This window comes from Nicotiana sylvestris, chromosome 4, assembly GCF_000393655.2.
Source record: "Nicotiana sylvestris chromosome 4, ASM39365v2, whole genome shotgun sequence".
Classification (NCBI taxonomy): domain Eukaryota; kingdom Viridiplantae; phylum Streptophyta; class Magnoliopsida; order Solanales; family Solanaceae; genus Nicotiana; species Nicotiana sylvestris.
The window spans coordinates 43,785,919-43,794,755 of NC_091060.1; positions in this window are offsets into that span (position 1 = coordinate 43,785,919).

The window sequence follows — 8,837 nt, forward strand, 5'->3', positions numbered from 1 at the left end:
AGTGGACCGCAGTCGGAACAATATGTAGATGACCTCGGAATGGAAATTCGATGGTTCTGTTATCCCCGTTAGGTGATTTCGGGGTTGGAAGCGTGTTCGGAATGCATTTTGGAAGCTCGTAGCTCATTTAGGCTTGAAATGTCGAAGTTTGAATTTTTGAAATTTCTGGTCTGATAGTGAGTTTTTGATCAGAAGGTCGGAATGGAATTCTGGAAGTTGTAGTAGCTCCGTCATGTCGTTTGGGATTCATGTGCAAAATTTAAGGTCATTCAGACGTGTTTTGGTTAGGTTTTTGATCGAAAGCGTGTTTTGATGAAATTTGAAGTTCATAGGCTCAAATCCTTGATTAAATCGAGTTTTCGACATTGTTTTAGGTGGTTTAAGGATTGGTACAAGTTTGAATGATGTTATGGGATATGTCTGTAGGTTTGGTTGAGGTTCTGAGGACTTCGGGTGTGTTTCGGATGCTCAACGGGCCATTTCCTCCTATTTTTGAACTGTTGTTGATGCTTCTGGTATGCCTCTATCGCGTTCGCGAGCTGCCCTTCGCGTTCGCGAAGGCTTATTTTGACCACCTAGAATTTTTCCTCTTCGCGTTCGCATAATCCATCCCGCGTTCGCGAAGCCCAGCTTACTTCCCCATCGCGTTCGCGTAAGCTGTCACGCGTTTGCGTAGCTATGCTAGTCTGTTCTTCGCGTTCGCGTAGGGTAACTTCTGGACCTCGCTATTTTCTTCATCGCGTTCGCGTTCCAAACGTCGTGTTCGCGTAGCTTCGTGATCCCAGGCCTTCGCGTTCGCGTTCTCTCCCTCGCGATCGCGAAAGGCATTTTTGACAACTTCTATTTTTTTCCTCCGCGAACGCGAGCTCCCCTCCGCGTTCGCGATGCATTAAATGTCTGAACAGTTATAAACATTTCAAAACCGATGGTTAGCCATTTTTATCAAAACACAAACTTGGGAGCTCGGATTTGGGAGAAATTTCGAGGGCAACGATTGGGTAACAATTCTCTACTCTCTTATGCTTAAAACCCACTTATCTAATCACGAATTCATCCTTAATTTCGGATTTTTGAATGAAAAATGGGGAAAACTTCATAGACCAAACTATTGAGTTTTGAGTAGGTGTTTGACCTCCGATTTGGGAGATTTTTATATGGTTAGACTCGTGAGAGTACGAGGGTTCTGAAAATGTAAAAATTATCCAATTCTGAGACGTTAACCTAAAGGGCATTTTGGTCATTTTTTACCTAATTTCATGTCTTAGCATTGAATTAAATAGTAGAATCAGTTGCTTGCGATGTTATTTATGATATGTAATTGAATTGAATAGATTTGTGCCATTTGGAGTCGGATACTCATGGCGAAGGCGTGGTTTCTAGTTGAGTTTTGAGCCGGTTCGAGGTAACTGGCTTGTCTAACCTTGTGTGGGGAACCTTTCCCCTTAGGATATGATATTTTGTAATTGAATGCCTTGTACGTGAGGTGACGAGCGCGTACTTGAGCTAATTGTTGAAAACCTGATTTTTACTTAAGATATTGAGGCTGAGTTTCTTTCGTATTTGCTTTATTCTACTTTCAATTATAGGCTATGTTACATTAGAAAAGCATGCTTAGTTGATTTAAATTGCCTATTTGCTTAAGTTGTCTTGACTGTACTACGTGAAGCATGTTAGGCTAGTACTACCTATTGCTTGTATTTTTGTAATTCATTTCTGAATATCTTCTAGTTGTGGTTGCGCATTTACATTGGGACTACAGAGGTGGGATTTCGGTAGCTCCCCTTGTTTGTTTACTTTGGGACTACGGGTTAGATTCCTGGTAGATCCCCCTGCACTTTTACTTTGGGACTACGGGTTAGATTCCCGGTAGATCCCCCTACACTTTGATAGTTGGACTATGGGACGGTATCCCGGGAGATCCTTCGGATATACTTACATGATGAACTACGGGACGGTATCCCGGGAATGAACTACAGGACGGTATCCTGGGAGATTTTTGTTGTTGGTACTGATATTAAATTATTTTACTCTGTGTTACCCTATTTTCTGCGTGTTATTGTTGCTTCGTATAACCTGTCTTACTTCATAGTTTTATTCATTATTTTTGTTCATTTCATACTGTTGCAAGGCTTATTATTATATTTTATCTCAGTAGAGCCTTGACCTTCCTCGTCACTACCTGACCGAGGTTAGGCTTGGCACTTACTGAGTACCGCTGTGGTGTACTCATGCCCCTTCTGCGCATGTTTTTCATGTGCAGATCCAGGTACCTCCACCCATGCGCACTATCCTTGAGGCAGGGAGAGCTACGGAGACTTCGAGGTACATCTGCCGCATCCGTAGAAGAGTCTCCTTCTTTACTCAATCTGTAGTATTTAGCCTTCTATCGTACCCTTGTTGTAGACATTTCTGGAGATTAGAGCGTTTTACAGTACTTCTTCTAGCTTGTGTTCCCGTGATTTTCCGGGTTTTGGGGTGATATTGTAAACTTCCGCATTATTGAGTTGTATATGCCGGGCGGCATTTATATACAATTTTCATTTAATTGTTCAGGTTTAATTAATTATTCCGCAAGTTATGTTGTTTTTCCGCATTGTTAGGCTTACCTAGTCATAAGGACTTGGTGCCATCACGACATGTCCACGGAGGGCGAACTGGGGTCGTGACAGTTCAAGTGGTTTTCAACCGAGGAGTTCATCGCCCGATCTAGAGATGCACTTTTCCTAATACTGATTGGTCTGAGAGGAACATACCCTTACGTCCCTCTCCGAGTTATGAGGCAAACTGGTAGGAAGCAAGTTATACCCAGGGTCGATAAGATGAGTCATTTCCGGGATGGCTTCCAAAATGATGATAATCCCTACAAGTGCCAAGCTCATATATGGCACTGCATGATCATAATGGGGAGAGATACCATCGAGCCAGACAGGTATCATGCTGGTTGTGTCCCTTTCTACTCAGGTTGGTTGGAAGACAATCATGATGGTCTGGGCCAGCTAGGGTTTTCTCAAGGTCACAGGATTATAGATGAAAAGGTCGAGGCGCAGGTCAAGTACAACCAAGTACGCAAAAGGAACCGTGAATGTGAGAGCGAACACCGCGAGATACAAGAATCCAACAAGAAGCTGATTGAGGAATGGAAGGATATGGCTGTCAGTGCTAACAGGAGGCTGGGATACTTGGAGCAAGGCATAGTAGAATTGGAAAGGAAATTTCTCAAAAGAGACTCAATTATTTACTTCATACTTTTACTGCCCCCTTATATGGCAATAATCAATCTGTCTCAAACTGATTTCTTTCCTTAATTAACCATGTTAGTATCCGTTTGAGCAGTAATCCCTTGATTGAAAGGGAGTACTCGTGTTAATTGATTCTGATTGTGGCTATTTCCATGTTTGAGTTGAAACTTTACTGGTTACCTTATTCTTCACTCGTTTCCAAAACTATAAATACCCTACCCTTTCTTCTTTCAAAGACACGAACAATTGAGTTCAAACAAACATACTTACACTCAAAACTCTCTCTTTCTCTACTACTACTACTTGTGCTACTGCTTTGTCTAGCCGGCTCAAAGCCAAGGCTAGACTGTGGAATCTCGCCTAATTTTCCTTTCTCCACTTTGCTTCTCTAGTGGTATGTTCTAGTTAATTTTTTAAGCCTCAACAACAACATGCTACTTTAGTTGTTTCAGTTTCTTTCACTCTTGTCTGCTTCCACTTATGTTTCTGCAGTCAAGTTACATTATTAGCATGTTGTAATATGTTCTCTTCCCCTTAGATTAATGCTTCCGTGTGTGTGTACTCTGTCAGTCACTTGTTGTGTACTTACTGTCTTATGAATCCCAAACCCCCATATCCCCTCTATGTGTTTGTGTTCTTTTGGCTAGTTTGTGGCCATGCTAGTATCAGCTATTGTTGTGCATGTCCAAACCTGACCCCTGCTGGGGTCATGTGCTTACATGCAAATATATTCCCAAAATCCCTTGACCCCCTTAGAATGACTATTGATTCTGTGTAGTTTTGAGTTTTACTATTACAAACTGATTTCAATCACTTATATCACGGATTACTCTCAAAAAATGGACTTGCCAGTCCAGATTTAAACAAACGTTTTTCAAACTATGTGTTCTGCACTTTCACTATATTCTTAGAATCTAGGTTCTGCCCCTCTTGTGTGATCCTTGCCTTGGGACCCTTGAGCTCCCTCTGAACATGGACACATAAGGGCTAGCCCTTCCATACAGCACGCATTCTGTCTGGTTATGCAAATCTGGGTGTGAGCACTGCCTAGGATCCCTTAAGGTCCTTAGGGAACTCTGACACACCCAGATATGGGAAAGTCTTTGGAATAATATTGGCATTGAAATGGTCCATTACATAACTCAGAGAGGAAGTCAAGATCAGGCTTCCTTTGGTTGCAGTTTCTCGTTTCTGCACTTCCTTTTGTAATTCAATTATTTGGTCTGCAATATTTTGTAAACAAATATTGGGGTTGGCTAGTGAAAAGGGACGTAGTGATTATGCGTGCTTTAGCTATATTGGGTAGAAACCATGCCTAGAGGATCTGCTTTGTTTTAGAATAAATGGTGCATGTTTTACTCTCACACAATTAGAAACCATGTCTATAGGATCTAAAGGGCTTTAATAATAGAGATCATGCCTATAGGGTTAAAATCATCTTTATAATTAGATATCATGCCTATAGGGTTAAAGTAATTAAAGTTCAGTTTTCATTACAGCATGTATTCAAATTCGTTTCCCTTAGAAATCGTGCCTACAAGTCCAAAGTCAGCTTTTAACACTTAGATATCATGCCTAGAGGATCTAAATAGCTATAATAGAAAATACGTCTATAGAACTTAAAACCAATTTAGTCCATGTTGCCATTCTGAATTGGATTAGTTAATTAATTTGTCACTTCTTTAATATGTTTTAAAACACTGCCTCAAATTAATACTGTTAGAAAGCATTCCTATAGGATCTCAAGTTGTCCGTTTAAAATTATTCACTACTCTACTGCATTCCTAATCAATATAGATATCATGCTCATAGGACATCACTATTACGCCTAGGCAAGCCTTAGGTAACTACTTAAATAAAAACTAGAATTGCCTTTGTTATTTATCAACTGCTACAACCAGCAGGCGGGCCTGATTCGGACTTCTTATCTGAGTTATATAATGAATCTGGTTCTGACTCAAACTCAGCTTTAGGATTTTAAAATTCAGACATTAACTGTGTTTAAGTCGTGTTATTTATATGCATTGTTTGCGGAGGTATACATAAGCCTTCTAATTGTTTATATATTCCCCCCTCTAAATGCAGTCCTATGTGTTTTGTATGTTGCCTTAGCCTATTTTACCTTTAAACCTAAGTTTCAGCCTAAAACCTCCCTCTTATAGGAATAATAGTCCTAAATTCCTCCGGGACTGATAGGAATGGGACGGGTAATAGCATGCAATGGAGGTCGAGACCAATCCGCGCTTTAATACCTTCACGGGGTGGGAAGGGTATATATGGATATAATGACCGGTGCGCTAATACCACGTGTATCCCCTCTTCTGAGGAGTGTCATACCGGGTATTGCATTGAGGTGATCCATATTACAAACAAACCTAGGACCCATTTTACATTTGCAAGCATGTTTAGGTTATAACTCTTTTCAAAACCCCATCTTTCAATAATTGTTTGCACTCGTGTGTGTAACTTAAAACCCCACTTACTTTAGCCTTATTTGATTACTTGCTAATTGCATAATTTCACAAAAACTATCTGGCCGGGAACCACACTAGTGGATCCTGAGGGGTGCCTAACACCTTCCCCTCGGGATAATTTCAAGCCCTTACCCTATCTCTGGTTATCAAAATAGTTGTAAATAAACTCTATATGTGTCCTAATGCGCCTTAAACCATTAGGCGGAGGCTCTCTAAATACCCAAATCCCAAAAGGAAATAAGTCATTACACCCCCATGAATGTCGAAACCCGGAAACTCCTCTCTGAAGGGAGGGAGGAAAAATGGGGGGCACGACAGCCCCTAGTGGAAGCTCCTATTATGGGCAGAGGACGAGACAGAGGTCTCGCCAAAGGCTGAGGCAGAGCTTATCCTAAAGCTCGAGCAGCAGCACCAGTAATGGAGCCTCAAGTAGATTTTTGATGAGGAAGTTCCAGCTCAGACTATACCTGTTGGACCAGCTCAGGTCCTAGAGGGGTTCATCGCCACCCAGTACTTCAGGACGCTCTAGTCCGTTTGGTGGGCCTTATGGAGAGTGTGGCCCAAACAGGTAACTTCTCGGTGGAACCAACCGTCTCTCAGGCTGGGGGAGGAGCACAAACTCCTACCACTCACACTCCGGAGTAGATGGCTCCCCAGTATCAGAAACCAGCAACCTCGCCAGCTGGGGTAGTTCAGCTGATTATTACGGCACAGGCTGATGATAGGCCCGCTATGTTTTCTGAGGGCTTATTGAGATTGGACAAGTTCACCAAGCTCTTCCCAGTTCACTTCAGTAGTGTACCTTCTGAGGACCGACATGATTATCTTGATCGTTTCCATGAGGTGATGCGGAACATAGGGATAGCTGAGACCAAATGGGTCGATTTTGCTGTGTTTCAAATGACAGGTTCCGCCAAGAGGTGGTGGAGAGATTATATGTTGACCAGACCAGTTGGGTCACCTGCTATTACTTGGGACCAGTTCTCTCAGCTCTTCATAAAGAAGCTCCTCCCTATCACATTGAGAGAGGATTACTACCGGTAGTTCGAGCGTCTCCAGTAGGGTAGTATGACTGTTACTTAGTACGAGACCCATTTTGTGGATCTAGCCCGTCATGCTCTTCTTTTGCTTCCTACTAAGAGAGAGAGAGAGAGAGATACAAAGAGAGAGGGAGGGTAAGGAGGTTTATTGATGAACTCGCTCACCTTATCAGGCTTCAGACGACCAAGGAGACTGGGGGTGAGATTTCTTTTTAGGCGGCTGCCAATGTCGCTAGGCGAATCGAGATGGTTCTTCCACAAGAGGGAGGGCAGGGGTCTGATAAGAGGCTTCATCATTTTGGTGCTTCCAGTGGTGCCTCGTCTGGAGGCAAGGGTACTTTTGGTAGAGGCTATTCTCCCAGGCCGTTTTATTCAGGTGGTCGCGACTCTTATATGTCTCATTCCGACCAGCTAGCCTACAATGCACCACCACCTCCTATTAGTGCACCTCTGCTGGAGAGTTTTTAGGGCGGTTACTCAAGTCGACAGGGTCAGTTTTAGGGTAAGTAGTCACAACAGCCAAGGTCCTGCTATACTTGTGGTGATCTGAGGCACATTGCTAGATTTTTCCCTCGGGCTTCAGGCGGCTCACAACAGCAGGGTTCTCGTGCCATGGTCCCGACACAAGATGCTTTACCGCCCGCTCAGCCAGCCAGAGGTAGGGGCCAGACAGCTATAGTTGAGGTCAGGCCGCTAGAGGTAGAGGTCAGGCCATTAGAGGTGGAGGCGAGCCAGTTAGAGGCCGTCCCAGGGACATGGTTCAAAGTGGTGGGGGCCAATCCTGATGTTATGCTTTTCTAGCCAGGCCTGAGGCTGAGTCATCTGACGTTGTTATTACAGGTATTGTTCGAGTTTGCAATAGAGATGCTTCATTTTTATTTGATCAAAGCTCTACTTATTTCTATGTGTCATCATATTTTGCTTCATATCTGGTTGTGCCTCGTGATTCTTTGAGTTCTCCTATGTATTTGTCCACACTTGTGGGAGATTCTATTGTAGTAGATCGTATCTATCGTTCGTGTGTGGTTACCATTGGGAGTTTCGAGACTAGCGTAGATGTCCTACTACTCGACATGGTTGATTGATGTCATCTTGGGCATGGATTGGCTGTCATATTATCATGCTCTATTGGATTTTCAAGCCAAGACGGTGGTCTTAGCCTTTCCAGGGTTGCCTCTATTAGAGTGGAGAGTGTTACATCTCGCATTTTTGTACGTTAAAGTTTTGTCTTCAGTTAATCGACGTAAAATCCGGGATGAGATTATCTTGAGGTTAATGTATTTACACTATATATAACAAGCGATAAGTAAGTGTCATGAACGATAAATGGTACACGAATTAAAGAAAACGAGTTTCGTTGTATGCCGATTTGGGATAAAATATGGGTCGAGCATTAATACCCGATAATTATGGACTAGTACCATACAAGTATCATATGACCACGATAGTATGATGTATAAGTATATTAAAAATAAGTAGTATTTTAAGGAGTTGAGATAATTCTTAATTATGCAGGTAATTGGTTAATTATCGGGTAGCGGGACATTACCTAGTTGATTATTAAATTATAAGATAATACGTGGTAGCAAGGAAGCTCAAAGACAATGACTAAGTAGTCATATAAATATTAGTGGATATCTAACGTGTAAACACTGAAGGTGTAGATAAAATTTGGTCGTTTAAAGACGTGGGTCTCTTTTAATGTTTGGTTCATTTTTAAATAGAGAATAACTTGTTAAAGTATAAGTCTTTCAAACCTAGGCTTATTCAAAAACAAACGCTAATTCAAATCTTGGTTCATTATCCGAATTCAATTATTCAAGAACAGACGCTAGGCTTCAACTGGAAAAGCTACCAAGAAATTCTTGCAAACAATTCCAACGAGAATTGTTAGAACTGTAGTAACGTAAAATTTTGCGGTTCTAAAGGAGTACGGTGCAATCTTTTTCAAGAATATTATACGAATATTTTCCTACTCCGGGTATGTTAAGGCTATCCCTTCTTTTTTTTTGGCATGATTCAAGTTATACAGAAGAAACGAGTAAACGCACAATTTTCATAAATGACTCTATTCATAGAAATAC